At 38.1% G+C, this 15,670-nt stretch overlaps 1 protein-coding gene across 3 annotated transcripts in view; it reads left to right on the top strand.

Moving 5' to 3' along the window:
- The window catches only part of GALNT1 (polypeptide N-acetylgalactosaminyltransferase 1), an 88,605-nt gene that overhangs the window by 23,454 nt on the left and 49,481 nt on the right, over positions 1 to 15,670 (top strand). The window contains exon 2 of one of the 3 annotated variants that reach the window (XM_035550552.2): positions 3,079 to 3,253. The exons of 1 other annotated variant lie outside the window; for it this stretch is intronic. The gene's annotated coding sequence lies outside the window, so the exon portion shown is untranslated. The remainder of the gene's footprint in view (positions 1 to 3,078; positions 3,254 to 15,670) is intronic. One more of the 3 variants, XM_035550553.2, reaches the window with a different exon arrangement.

Below are 15,670 nucleotides of genomic sequence, written 5' to 3'. Positions count from 1 at the left end.
CTCAGCACCCCGACAGAAGGCAGATGACAGAGCCACCAAGTTGGGTGTCCCGCAGGTGGAGGAAGTGGAGACGGTGTAGTGCAGCCGGCCTGCCTTCATCTCCCGGCTGCCAATAAAGAACAGTGAACTTTCAAGTGGTGTTTGAGTCCTTCTTCCCTGTCCCTCACTGCACCCTCATGCAGTCCTGGAGACTGAGCAGGGGGCATCTCTGCTGCACGCCGCCCTCAGGTAGAGGAGCAGAGAGAGCCCGGCTGCCTTGGGGCTGTTGCACCAGCCCATCACACGACAGCTGAGGCCTCGGGCTCAGGGGTCTGCAGTAGGAGGCTAAAGCAGCTGATGAGGGCTTGCCGTGAGAAGAGGCAGCCTGGTCTCTTCTTACAGAGCCCACCTCTGCATCCCTCCAGCCCTCTACCTCAACCTTGCCATGGAAACCCAATCCATGGGGTCAGGCAAGCCTTGAGAAAACCAAGAGAGAGAAATCCAGGAACCCTGATGGGATTCCCCCATGAGCACAGAGGGAGCTGGCTGATGCTATTGCAAGGCCACTATCAGGAATTGTTGCTTGTTCCAGGCAACTGCGAGAAGTGCCCGAAGAGTGCAGGGAAGCAAACCTCAGTGCCATTCACAAGACAGGCAAGGAGGAGGACCCAGGGAACCCCAGGCCAGTCACACTCACCTCCTTCCATGGGAAGGTGCTGGAAGAAGTGCTCATCCTGGAAACCATTTGCAGGTGCAGGAAGGATAAAGAAACCATTGGGAGTAGACAGCATGGATTCCCCAAGGGGAAGGGGTGCTTGACCAACGTGTGAAACATTCGTGATGAAATAACGGGCCCTCTGTTTTCTGTGTCGTTCTATGTATAAAGTGCCTATCGCCGTACTGATAAACAGTCTTGGGAACCACTCTGATGGCAGCAGTTGTGAGGCCGGCAAGTACCCTCAGCACTTGTTACGGTTTAACCTGGCCGGCAGCTAAGCACCACACAGCCGTTCACTCACCCTCCTCCCTCCCTCTCTGGGATGGGGGGAGAGAATTAGAAAGAAATGAAAACCTGTGGGTTGAGATAAAGACAGTTTATTAGGACAGAAAATAAAATAATAATAATAGTACTGCTACTAATAATGTGTATGAAACAAGTGATGCACAATGCAGTTGCTCACCACCCGCTGACTGATGCCCAGCCTATCCCCGAGCAGCCGCCCCCCCCCCCACCCCGGCTAGCCACCCCTATATATTGTTCAGCATGACACCAGATGGTATGGAATACCCTTTGGCCAGTTTGGGTCAGCTGTCCTGGGTCTGTCCCCTCCCAGCTCCTGCTGCACCCCCAGCCTGCCCGCTGGCAGGACAGAGCGAGAAGCTGAAAAGTCCTTGGCTTAGTGTAAGCACTGCTCTGCAACAATTAAAAGATCGGTGTGGTATCAACATTATTCTCACCCTAAATCCAAAACATAGCACCCTACCAGCTACTAGGAGGAAAATTAACTCTAACGTAGCTGAAACCAGGGCATATATTATAGTGATATGTAGAACCTAGTCTTTGTATTTAACCTTCTTGAAGGCTGTGACTAATTTGCTTTAACAAGGATGGTTAAGTCTCTTTGGATTTATGTCATGATCTCTTAAAGTAAACACTCTCAGAAAGGTACCAGTTGTTATTGATGTTAGGTGTCCTGTTGGGTGTGCCTTGTGTCATCTTGGGAATCTTATTCTTCTTATTTTTTTTTTAAAGGATTGTTGATATTCTTTTTACTTCTGGAAGATCTGTAATCAGTTCTTTTAAAACTCGGACTGCAAGCTACTTCTGTGAATGTAGAACTGCTTAATGCATGCAGATAGAATAGGAATAGCACCAATATTGTGGTAATTTATTCTGAAATGCAGCAAAAATTATGAGTTGATACATCTGCCTTTTCTTCTTTGATATGCAAAAAAATAGGAAACTGTCAAATATTATAGTTATCCCTATATTGAGGTAGATAAAGTAATAATTTGTTTTGGAATAAGCAGTTGACAAACATCTTTTCTTTCACTGCCGATCTTGTCTTTCCTTACCATGTATTTCATCCACACTGTTATGTTATCATAGTGCTTATAGCATCTTCATTTTTTTTTCTGTTGTACCTGTTTTTTCATCTGGTCTGGGAATACAGAAAATTATCAGTCTAAACAGATATTAAATTATTCAAGTTTATTTTTCTAAGTTCATATATAATACAGCAAATACAGATAAGCTCATAATACATGGCTAGTATTACCGAAGTGTAGGCAAGTTATGCTTGTATTAAAAATTGAAAAATATGCTTTCTTGCCTCTGTTAAGATGTTTTGTTTCGTTTTCAGCTGCTTAGAATTTCCTTCAGGTGTTGGTACATTAACCAAGTAAAGGAAGAGATTTGAAAGAATTGCTTCATGCGATATTGCTAAAATTTTAACAGCTAACACTTGGAGGGCCTCAGAGATCATTTTTCAGGTGTCACATTTTTAGATTTGAAAAATCATCAGTTCTTAAGCATCACGTCTGTGTTAGTTTAATAACGCTTTCCCCCCAAGCTGTCATTATGAATGCTAATGTTTAAATTGTGGGTGAGAGATGAAAGAATGTAGGAAAATACATCTGTAAACTACAATATATATGGAAAAATGTAGCCCAGAAGAATGGTCTTCTGGAGAGCTGCTCATGTGAATGTGTGCCATGAAGAGGCTGTTTTCTAGCCATATTGAGAACAGTTCCCAGTTTGTTGTGCTAAGTGCTCTGATTGGATAGAGGGCGACATATATAGAACTCAAAAATAGATAACTGCTTATTTAGGAGGACAGGCAGTCCTCCTACTCAAATCATATAATCTGAAAGGCTACAAAATGTTGATGACTTGTTCTACCTCTCTACTCTACCCTGCATATGTTGTTTTCCTCACAGGCTCTTTTTAGCAGCAATCTTTTGGCTCCTTCTCCCTTGCACAGTATTCTGGATTTTGAAGTCTTAAATAGTTGGGAAACTTTCCTGACCTTCGCCTTTCACCTCAAGCTTTGCCAGAATTGAATTTGGAACTTATCTGAATTTCTGTTCTTCTTTTAGGACAGCCTTAAGACATTGTGGATGGAAGACCTCTGTGGCTTCTGTGTTCATGGCAGAATGGCCTAGACCAGTCTGTCGCTCTATGGTTCCTACCACGGGTGCTCTACAGCAATGCAGTGGGATTTCACCACCAGTGCTTGTGGACCATCCAGATGGCTGTAAACCTGCAGAGGAGGTTAGTGCAAAATGTAATCCAGGATTTTTTTATACTTTGGTCAGGTTTTTCTGCTTTGGATGAACCTTAGAGTGAAGGAGGCACTTAAAGAATGCATGTGTGCTGCTAATTTGCCGTTCGATATTCCTTAGTTCAGGGTCCTGGTGGACCCATTCAGTTGTCTGAACCCATTAATCCTTTTAGATATTTGCACAACCCTAATTTATCAGTTACTGCAATTGTCTGCTGGTAGAGAAAAATTCCATGTCCAAGTGAGTAAAGCACCCCATTTTTAGTTCTCCTAAACTCTACTCCCACAGTATGGTATCATCTTGAAAAGCAATCTATGCCACTGAGCCAGAATTCAGATCAGTCCTCCAGACATAGAACTCCTGTGCTGTAGCTTCTAACAGAAACATGCTTCTCTGTGAACGGCAACTAAACCTGTTTTTGTTTGTTTGTTGTCGTGTTTTTTTTTCTACATAAGCACAGTTTTCCTTAAAGCATCCTTGTTGTACAAGAGATGACTTATTAAAGTACAGCTGTGTAGTTGCCGCCTGCCCGATGCAGCGTTTAACAGCTACGTTCTTGCCAATCCTTCTGTCTGTGTGCATTTATCTCTTGCTACTGCTTTTTTAATCTCAATTGAAACAAGATGAAGAACCAAAGTTTAAAAGAACAGACAGGTAAAACTGTGATAAGACAGCTCTGTTTCCTTGGCAGAAAAAATGAACTAGTTGACTTGTATTTAGTGCTTCAAATGTCTTCCATTTGCTATCCTTGATATTAAAGTTTTGTGCTTATTTGTTTCGCCTTGATTTTTTTTTTCTTCCTGCTAATCTGTCAGTGTCTTTCATAACGGTAATTTTCACAGACTTAGCCTGAAGAACTTATCTGGGCCAACTTTGAAGTTCAGGTTCAGTGGGGGCAAAAAGGAAAAGTCCTGTTTCAGGTCTAAGTGGATCCTTTTCCAGACAACTTCAAAATACCATAATCCGGCATGTGCTCTTAATGCTTAAGAAGTATCCCTTGAACAGGCATCAATTTAGAAGAGTGGGAAAAATCTGTCCAAAGTTACTATCTAATATTGTTGAATATTAGTAGCTACATAGAATAAAAAATTAGCATAGAAAAATATAAAGCAGAGTACATTTTTTATTTCTGGGTTTATTGGTTATGGTGTCTCGAGCTGTAGCTCCACTGCTATTTCTTTCCCTGTAGCCTAGTCACTTGTTCTGTGGTTGTTGGCTCTAATGGTGTTGGCTCAGTTGGGTAACAGATATGAGTAGAAATTGCTGCAGGTGGGAGATACTCGATCAGTCTGCGTTCTTTGGTCATTCTTCTGTTGTATCAGTTCCTTGATTGACTTTGTTGCATTACTGCATACATTTTCGTTGGCGGGCATGCTGTGATGAGAGGAAAAAATGGAATAGCAATAACTTACGTGAAATAAGTCTTAAAATTTAACATGAGTGAATCTGCCACTTTAATTCTGTGCAATTAAGACAAAAAATCCAGAAATATTAGAAAAACATTTATTACAGAATGCTGAAGATGTAGTCTTCTTCAAAGCCTCTGAGAATAGCTTTGTTTAAATATTTTCCAGGATTTAAGTCAAAACTAATTTTTTGCACTAGCAAATTTTTCTAGCTTTTGAACTCTCAAAGGAGTTCAAAATATGAGGGGTTTGTTCCTGTTTAAAAACAACAACAACAACAAACCATATTTTTGAGGCGGTTAACAAATGAGATTTGCTATTTTCTTTAAAACTCAGCATTTCCATGCTACTGCTTTCGATCAATTGTGATCTTGAATGCTAACTTTTTTGTAGTTTTTTGATGGAATAAAAGTTGGAAAGTCTGCTCAGTGGATCTGCTTAGCCTTTGGATTTCCAAACTGGAATTCCCTCCACAAATGTGATTACAATGACTTAATCATACTACCCAAGAGTTTATTTAAATATAACATCCACATTTGATGTAGACCTCTTTCTTTCTTGTTAAATTTTCCCTCAACAACAATGGTATGCTTTTTATGATGGGGTGTCCAGAGTACAGAAGAACGTTCATTCTGAAAATGAAAAAATGCATTTTTTTGTCATACTTGTCTGATTTTTAAATGCAGCATGCTCTTGTTCTCAATGTTAATCCTTCATGTTTTTAAATTTCAGCAAGTCAAGTTTAACTAGTGGATATTTTTGATTAATTATTTGGAAATACTGCTGTAATGAATATAAAGAGGTTTAAAATATTTAATGTGGTATTGGAGATGTCTAAGAAGAGTCTTCAGTGTAGCCAGCATTTAGTTTGTCTGGAAAGACCAGCAAATGAGATCTTGCTGTCTATTTTTTTAATTTATTTTTTTCCTGAGGTTATCTAATATGTCAGGTTGGATGGAGGAGGAAAGACAAAGCAGTTCATGATGAAATTACTAGGCTGGATTTCTTGTCCTCCTTAGTCTGAGTTTTTTTTCTATGTAGTTTCTGTACTCCCATTAAAAGTAGTTTGACGCTGCTGGCTGGCCATAGATTGCCTCGTAGTTGCCATCAAGCTTCTGTCAGTCTTCGTGGCTATTCTGTTGGGCTCTTCACATATTCATGTTTGTAGGGACTACTAATGTACAAACTGGTTGATTTATTGACATTAGCATATGACCTGGCCTAAAGCAAGTTCTCTCTCTTCCACTTAAGGGAACACGGAAGCTATGCCTGCTGGTAATTTATGAGCTTCCATCATTTAAAATTATCTATTTAAACCCTTACAGAAAGGCATATTTAGTGGATAGGTGAATACTGTGTGGTTAGGGCTTTTTGAATCATATGGGCAGCTGTATATTTCTTAGATGGGTGGCATCTAAACTCCTTTCTTCCCATTCCCCCTTCCTCTTTCTCACGTTAAACAGTCTTGGTTCTGGCAGCAACAGAAGGACACTTTCATCTGAACTCTACTTTGCCTGTTATCTTCATACTTTTATATATGATAGCAACCTAGGAGATATAGGTGGAAGAGCAGTGGGGAAAGGAGAGTGTCAGCTTGCATGAAATAACGTTGGTCAGAGCTGCTGCCTGCCTGAGAGTTAGGGGTAGTTTGCTTGAACATCCAAGGAGAAAATGCTTGGGAAAGAAAAGGAAGAGTAGATTTGTTGTGAATGTCCCCAAACTTCAAAGTAGCCTTTGCAACAGTTCAAAATGGTGCTGATACTTCTGTAAACTCGTTTGTACTGTTAGGGATCACAAGTGCTTCAGCATATAAGCCTGTTTTGCTCACCTGAAGTCTGAATTCTGGAGTTTAAGCTCTGGTCCTGTAGAAATGTCAGTCCCTGTGCTGAAGACCAGGGTGTCACGGAGACAAAAAAGTATCCAGGGCTCTAGTCCTGAACACAATCCATTGCTATATCAGGCTGTTTGCAAACTATTCCAGGCACTTCTCCCTTTCAGTTTCTTCTTTGCTTGTCCAGATTTACAAATGATTCTAAATTTTAAAGGATTTCTGCTTTATCAATCTGCCTGTTTTGCTTTTCATCTGACAGTTCCTTCCTTGTTTAACTATCCAAGGTAGAACCCCAAGATACAAAGATTGCTCACTTCAGAGACAGACTTTCCGTGGACAATTTCATGAGTCCTTGAAGAAAATCTTGTGGCTGTTCTTTTTATCCCACGTGCACATCCTCTTGGGTTGACAGGGGAAATGAAGAAATTAATCCGGAGAAATATCATGCTGTGTGTTGCCAGAGATGTCTGGGACAGAATTAGGAGAAATTAAAGCGACTATGAATAAGAGGGAAAGGGAAGGGCAGATGAGAAGAATCTTATCCTTAGTGCATTACTGTGCTTGTAAAATAAGTATAAAATAGTTGTTGTCAGCAGAAGTTACCTGCTGAGTGGAAAGCTTTATGATGTGAAAATTGATTTCCATGTGTTAATATATGCTTAAAAGCTGTATGGCCTGTCTGCATAAATACAGCCATTTGCTTTCTATGTAGAATTTATATTTGCATGTGGATGTAGCAAAAGATAACAGGCTTAGTGAGAAACACTGCAAGGATTTCATGAATCTATCATGAAATTGGACAATGATAGCCTTTTTTTTTTCCATGTCTGATCAGCTTTTCTCTATAGAGAGAGAAAAAAAATCTTTTAAAATTTTTCTTTAGATTTTTTCTTTTGTATGGATAACTGTTTTCTCTACATTTCAAAAAATGTTCAGCCCTGCAAAACTGCTGAGCTACTTTTTGTTAGAATTCTGGTGTTTTTTCTAGGCATAAATGTGTAGGGTTTTTTTGTTAGAGTATCTCTGGCATCATTGTTAAAAGGGTGGGAAGTAAAATGTTAACAAAACATTTGAATTTTGTACCATTCTTCATTTTATTTAAAATAATCTAGTCTGTATTTTAAATGATTGTTTTTTTTTGGCAAATTATATCTCCTAATTCTTTAAATCCTGATGCCTAGTCACTTGCACTATATTATTCATCACTTCTTAACTTGATATCTGCATGCGTATGAATTGTTTCTAAGTTCTGCAGTTACTCTAGGCAGAATTCACCTAGCTTCTCTAGGATGAACACTGTTGACCCTATGTGTAACATCAATTTTTCTTTATCTGTATTGTTTGCAAATCTTCATGTATTTTATAACACTTACAGATTTTTGTGTATTTTCCACAAATATTGCATACAGAGGGAAAATGTTCAAGTATATTTTGTATTTTTTCAGGTTCCCCTTTGGGATTATTAATCTACAATAGAAACTTTTCAGGGTTAGAGGTTTCTACAGTTAGTCACATAAAGACACTTGGTTCTGTTCTCTACATTTTACCCTATCTTTCCAGAAATCTCCTCGATAATCTTTTCTTCTAATCAGCTGACTCTGCTTTTCTTTCACTCAAATTCTTGGCCATTAGTGATTCATCCTTAATGACTATTTGCCAATGTAATTTTACGCTATCTTTAAAAGCTTTTGAAGAATTAATGAACAATTTTATTCCACTCTAGCTTTGTTTTCGATACATATCTAAATAATCGTAAGCCTTATGGAGGCTGGATATTTTAAAACATTTGAGACTTGTCTTGTAAGATTTAACACTTTCTCTTAACATACGAGGGTGATTTCAAGGTCTTGTAAAAGATTTGTTCACTTGATTGTTCATAGTCTGCTTAGGTCTTTGACCGTCTTTTAAAAATGTATAGCTACCTTGGTGATAGTGAGTTCTTCTGACCTGAGAGTAGTCAAAAATTTTCCCTTGAAATTTGTGATTCTTCAGTGCTACAGCTACAGCTGAGTTAGGTGTTTAGTTTTCTTCCCTTATAACTTCTATCTTAATAGCAGAATATAGAATAAATAACACCCTGCTTTGTGTTTGTCAGTGTCGAGAAGAATCTCTGTATATTTCCTCAAAATACTTCAGAAGCGAATATTACCTGACATTTGTAACTGTTGACATCTGCAGACTGAAGAAAATCATCTGCAGAAAATTGTTGAGTATTTGACACATCTGGATGAAGAGTGATCTATTGAAGAGGAGAGTATTCACTTTAGCTCAGTCTCAGCTGGTAAAAACTGAATTTTCAGATTGACGCTATAATGCAGAACTTTAAAAAAATTTTTGAATAAAATTTGATTTTTCCAGACTGCAGAAACACTGTAAAGGAAAATGGAAGATATCAGCATTGAGAATACAGAACAGCTTTCTGTGTTTTTTTCCTGCTAGGTAGTCTAATCTTGTGCATGTGATTTCTTAAAGAAGATTGTTTTCAATAGAAAATTTCACTTTTTAAGCAGGAATTTCAACTTTAAAGAAGTCCTGTCAGCTAGCTAGTTCTACTTTATAGCTCATCTTGCACCTGTCAAATGATTTAAAATAGTTACTTTGGAATGTGTGACTCGACTTCTTGATTCTTAGAAATTCCTGAGTGCTTGCATGCATTTGGTCTTAGTGAACACACACTTTGTAAGGCCAAGGGATGCATTTTTTGGCTAGAAGCCTTCATGCTCTGTTACGTCATGTCAAAAGTCTGAGGATCTAAAATACATGGAGGTGTTTAAAAACTTTTGTAGCAGATAGCAAATGCTGAGTATACTAATGGCCTCATCTCTACCTACTATTGTGAGACTATAGCTTTGTAATATCAATTTTGGATAGTGAAGCTTTTTTTCTTTAAAGACCCTTGGAGCCTGCATTTGTCTCTGATAGTGAAACTAAAATTACTTTGTTTTAAATAATTCTTTCTCCTGACTAATGGTAGACTTTCAAGGTCTGTAGCCCATGTGGCGGGACTAATTTTCTTGAGGAAATGGAGGTGGTCACCTGTGACACCTGTGCTGATGGGAACTGGATTTTCCTCTTCCAGTTCTGCAGTTTTGGGGTTAGAATACCATCCACTGCAGCTCTTTAGGGATTTCTCAAAGGCTAGAGTCAGTTTATAGCTCTGGGATGCTGATCAGGAGTGTTGCTTTAGTGGAAAAGCCAAGTACTAGGTAAAGGGGAGCAGAAGGCTCAGATAGGTAGATAAATCTCACTGATGCATCTTCAGGCATTGACTGGTGTGTGTCAGGGATTTATGAGCTTTGTGCGTTCCTAGCGCTGACATGAAAATCCTCACTTGCTGCTGCTGATAACAAAAGCTTTTCACTCGTGAATTACTTATTGTCTTCATGCTGCCTGCAGTACTCACTGATGAAAATACTGCCTGTATTCTCTGGCTGGTTGTTACTCTAAGTCAAGCGCACTCAGTAGCCCTCCCAGAGTGTGCATGTGAAGTAGCTATGGCTCTGACGAGGAATGTTTTCTCTTTGTTAGCATCTGAGCTGTCAGTAGCCCAATTTAAGACTGTGGTTGTTGCAGGAAAAGAAACAACTGTCTGTTGGCTTATAAATCTGCTTTCCTAAAAGGATTGCCTATTCTGTAGCTGTCAGGACAGGCTGTGTTCAACCTAGGAAGGAAAAGATTTGAATGATGGTGGTTTGAATTTACCTGCCAGTACTATTATACCTAATAGCTGAATGCCTATGCAAAAAGTTACTGTTACTAGCTTCAAGGTATTATAGATCTTTGTATTCAAGTTATGTGTTGTAATTAAATTGGACTAATTATGTACTCCTGGTGCTTGAAGCTGTACTGTAAAAAGATTTATATGTGTAATTTTTTTTTGTATAGGATTGGCATATGAAGTAATGTATACTGATTGTTCACTGGGCATAATAGAAGTACATTTTAAATCACAAAGCAGTTGAAGAGAGAATGGAAATGTCTGAAGGGTTCCTGAATAAATCTGTCTATTTTTAGTTAATTTTCCTTCAACCTGGAGAGCAGACAGAAAAATTAGAGCAATTGTTGGCTCAGTCATTTGAAAGCTACTTTAAAATCATAGAAGTCTAGTGAATCTCAGCTGTTCGTATGACAGCAGTAGTCTTTGTACTTTTATTGCATTCTTGATTTCCAAATTCTAGCAATCCTCTTGAGCTCTTGTAATATTTACAGTGATGTTCTGATAGGGAATATATTGTCTCCCAATTGGGTCTATTCTTTTTCTGGTGTAACAAAATTTGTTGTAGAAAAGAATGCAACTCCAAAAGTTGAATAAATTGGTTTTGAACTTTTATCTGATTAAAATATTCTTCATGCAGTCCTTTGAAACCTTGCCTATTGCAGTTTCTTCCTGCAAGCAAGATGGAGCTTTCTTGAAGTCAGTCTAACAAATATCTGTTGGCATGGGGAAAAGAAGTAACTTGAGAAAGCCTTTCAAAGACTTTAGTTAGAGGAGTTCTGTAAACAATCTTTTATTTTTTTCTCAAAAAACATCTGTTGGGAGAATCTGGTATTAAGGGAATCCACGAGCGTGGTTATGTACGAGTGTGCTGTTTTTTTCTATTTTAAATGACCAAGAAAAAAATAAAACATCCCACAAACACTGAACTGGTATGGAAGGGCCTTATGACAAAGATCCAGCATCTGCTTTGCTGCTGGCAGCAATTGATACAGGCCTTTTTATTTATGTTCATAATTGTTCTATGAATTCCAGGCTGGGAGACTGGGGGGGGAAAGAATTGCCTGGGTCACTGTGTCCAGTCCCCTGCAGTGGTCTTTTATAGAGTCACTGGGTTCTACTTCGAAACATCTGCTTTACTGAGTTCATCAATCTCCTTCCCTTCCCTTTCAAAATACTGGTGCTTATACAGTGGTGTGTTTTTTTTCATTGTTTGTTTGGTCAAGTTTGTTTTTTTTTTATTTTATTTTTTTTATTGAAAGAGAATAGTTTACATGATACATCCAAGAATCTTGTTTCTCTTTTGTATGTGGCTGGGTGACAGTGGCAGTTCACAGTGTCACTCTTGACTCTTACCTTTATTGAAACTTCAGCTGAAAGCAGAGTTACTGTGGTTTATACGCAAATACATGCTATTTTATTACACACATTTTATTAAATGTCATCTTGATTCATTTACTCCAGTTCACAAGATCATCTGTGTCTTCCTACCTTATCACTTATCATTTTTAACAGCAGCGTCAAGATTGTCCATCTAGATCTAGGACCAAGGTTACTCAATAGTTTGTCCCCAGATTGTCCGAGCAGCATTCTCATCAGCCTAATAAGTCTTTTTATAAACCTTTAAAGCTTTTCTTGCAATCACCTTATCTACGTTAATTTCCGTATTAATCCTCATCATCCTCACTTTAAATAGAAATAACTCTCAGAAAGAAAATTGTTAATGCAGTATTAATATACACTATATGTTATTAAACTGTATGCCTAGACGACTTGCTGTCCTTTTGAATATTCTTGCATTTATGCCTGTTTCATGTCATTTGGTTATTACATCTTATATTCATGTACTATGAGACTTTTTTGCTATCATGCTTTAAAATTTCATGAAGTGGTTGTTTCAGAATGCTACAGAAGGGATTACAGAGGCCATCCCAATTCTATTAGATTAGGTAATCACGGTTGTTCTTATTCTATTTGGTGTTTGATCACTTCCATTTCCCTACCCTTGTTGGAAATTAATTTTCACATATTTCATCTTTCTTAAATAGAGGTAAGCTATATTTCTTGCATAATTAATATTTAGGCTATACCATATTATTCTTAATCTGCAAATGGTATTTTTATTTGAATAGCACTGATTAGGAAGAGAATCAGGAGGATCTGTATAGTGCTGTGAACTACTTGGAAGTGTTGACCAAATGCTTGATTGATTTCTCAAATACCAAGAAGCTTTAATCAAGATAATACGTGCTGCTTACAAACTTATCTGAGAAACTGCTAAGTACTCTAATTTGCAAAACCATGAACTCTTTTCAGAAGGAAAATAATTGTAGGTAAGACGTTTCTGAAAAAGGATAAGTACCACAATAGTTATGTCTTGTAAATTATTTTTCTTGTAACTGAAAGAGCTTGGTTTTGAAAACTTTCTATTCAAGCTAGGAATGTTACTTCCATATATATATTTCTGGAAGCCTTTAGAACTAATCATAAGGCTTAGAGGTTAAGTGAAGACTATTTAGATAATTCGGAGAATTAGAGGCCTGGTTCAAGTGCACAGTGACTTAGTTCCAAACTTTGACAAAACTGTGGATTGAGTGCATTATCTGTTGCTCCATTTATGACATTGCTTTTCTATGTGATGAGCTGGATCTTCATCTCATGAGAGCATCTGTTTTTATAAGCATATTAATGCCTTCTAATTAATTTGTAGGAAAGCCTTTTTGAGATAGTAACTTCTGCTTTTGTGTATTAAGTTCATTCTTGGCGAAAGTGTAATCGCCTACACCTATGTTTCTTTTTTATTCTTTCTTCAGTCCAAGCACTGCCAGTTTTAGAAACATTTTTTTATGCAAATGGCTAATTCAAAAAATTGACTTCTGAATTGAAAATTCACTTCTGATGAATTAAGTGTAATCTTTCTAGACAGCAAGAACAAATTGATTTTATGCTGACCTACGTTTCTCAGACTTTTCTGAAGAGTAGGTTTGTTTTTAAAGAATTTTTCTCTTACTGCTCAGACTAGTATGATCTGTTTTCTCTCATCACTTCTTCAAAACCTGCTGTTGCTGAATTGTACAGAACAGATGACTTGAATACTAAAACTTTTCAAAATCCATCAAATGAGTATAGCCCAATGATGAGTAGTTCTTTGTATGAGCAGAAGGGAGTTCTGGCATCCACTATCTTTTTTTTTTTTTTTCTGATTAAATTTACCAGATTCACTTACGTTTCTGTGAAGATGACACTTCATGTAAATACACCTGTTTTCCACAGGTGACAGGCTGCCCCTTTGATCTGAATGTTTTTTACCGGTGCTTTTTATAGTATTGACACTAATGCTTTGTGCAAGGAACAGTAACAAAGAAGAAAAATGTATTGGCACAGGAAAAATAATTCTAAAACCTGAGTCTCTTGTTGGCATTGCTTCTGTTTCCAAATATAGATGCACTCAAGTGGATGGACCTCATTAATAGCTCAGATACATGGGATTTTAGACAATGATCATACTGACAATTTGCACTTGGTTCATTTTTTAAATTTTGCTTAAAAACCTGTACATAAGCCTACTATATGTTACCTAGAGTATGTCAGTCTTTTCTACCACATTACTAAATGTACTGAGAAACTGAACATTCAGCTTTGTGTAGCTATCAATCTTACAAGGAAAATTATTTCAGTTAATCATTTTCCATGTGGTTTAGATCAATACTGATGCCTTATTTGATTTGAAATATCAAATATTATGTCACAATTTTGATGAGCCCTTACTTTGTGCCAACTTCTGTTTATTCATATCTGAAAGTTTGGAATACAAACTTTAGATCAGCTTTGTTTTGGCTTAGATGCTGCATCTAGTGCAGAATTTAGTTCAATAACGGCAATAAAGTTCTTTGTCAAGTCTGTGTTTCCAAGAGTTGTGCTGAAGACTGATCACTAGTATAAACAAAAATGAAGATGGTCTGAAGCTAAAAGTACATGACTCTGCAGCAGTCCTTATACTGAAAAGAGTAAGCATTTCCTCTGATGCCAAGTGTGTTGGTAAAAAATAGGTGGTAATGTGAAACAATGCACTTCATGTGAACATTATCCAGTGTTTTGAAGGGAGGAAAAATACCTGCTTTTGCAAAATTCTTCCATTTATTGGATCACACAGTAGCAAATGCAGTTATTAACCTTAAACAGTTTGGTATTATTGCTGTGGTAATTTGTTTAAATTGTTTAAGCCAGCATTTTTTATCTTTGTTTTTTGACAAAAGGAATGATTTTAAGTTATTAAGCATATAAATCATTTCCCTGTCACTTCCTGACAAAATTGCTGTGTAAAGTGCATAGTGAACCCAACAAAGTAAAAAGTTAAAAACTTCAGGAAAGTTAAAACTATTCTGGGGGGAGATTATATTTAATCCACTTCAGTTCCTCAATCCACTTTGTCATACGATAGCACAATTTTTTCCACTAGCTACATCTTAAATCCTGTGTCCACCTTCCCCTTCCCCCAGCTATTCTTGACATAGGGATTCTTGACAAGGGATTCAGGCAAAGGCCGCTGAGATGGCTGGGGCTTGGACTGAAGTGGCTGAGGGTGCTGAGCAGAGTTTGAGGAAATTAGGCTTTTTTAGTCTGGAGAAGAGCTCATTTCAGGAGGACTTAATCTTCTCTTAGGTATTAGAAGGGTGCTGGGAAGGCACAGCCTAGGACTTTTCTGAGGAGTGTGGCAGGGGAATGAGACAGTAATTATAAACTAAAACAAGGGAGGTTCCACATTGTCCTAAAGGAAAAATGTTTCACCACAAGGTCAGTCAAACACTGGAACATTATGCGGAGAAGCTATGGACCCTGCTTCTCTGGGGGTTTTCATGCCTTTATGACCCTGATTAACCTGGTTAGAATCATGGAATAATTGAGTTTGGAAGGGTTGACTGGCGGTTATCTCATCCAGCCTTCTGCTTAAAGCAGGTCCAGTGGGATCAGGTCTCTTCCCTTTCCCTTGAAAAAGACTTTTTCTGTATTTCCCATGTTCCAACTTGTGGTCCTTGTCTCTAGTTTCACGAAGTCTGCATTCATTTTCTCTACATCCTCCTGCTAGGTAGCTGTAGACTTTCAGAACCTTTAAATATCTGCTTTAGTCTTCTCCTTTAGAAGTATAAAAGAAGAAAACTCACTCTATCAACCTTCTACTACATCATTTAACCCCATCTAATAGTCTCCATGGCTCACTGCCAAACTTACAAGACAGGTAAATTACACTGCAGTATTGCCTGGGGAGCCCCAGATGGGCACAGTACTTAGCTTCCATCTCACACGTGCCAAACAGAGGGGAGGAGGCACTTTTCCCAACCTGCTATACTCTTGCTTAAAATAGCCATCGATGCAGTTGGCTGCCTTTGCTGTAAGGGTGCAGTGGTGATCTGTGTTAAAGTTGCGGTCTGCCAGGGTACCCCTCCAGGGTACCAG

Source organism: Cygnus atratus, chromosome 2, assembly GCF_013377495.2.
Source record: "Cygnus atratus isolate AKBS03 ecotype Queensland, Australia chromosome 2, CAtr_DNAZoo_HiC_assembly, whole genome shotgun sequence".
Taxonomy (NCBI): Eukaryota; Metazoa; Chordata; class Aves; order Anseriformes; family Anatidae; genus Cygnus; species Cygnus atratus.
This window is presented reverse-complemented; position numbering and strand designations above follow the sequence as displayed.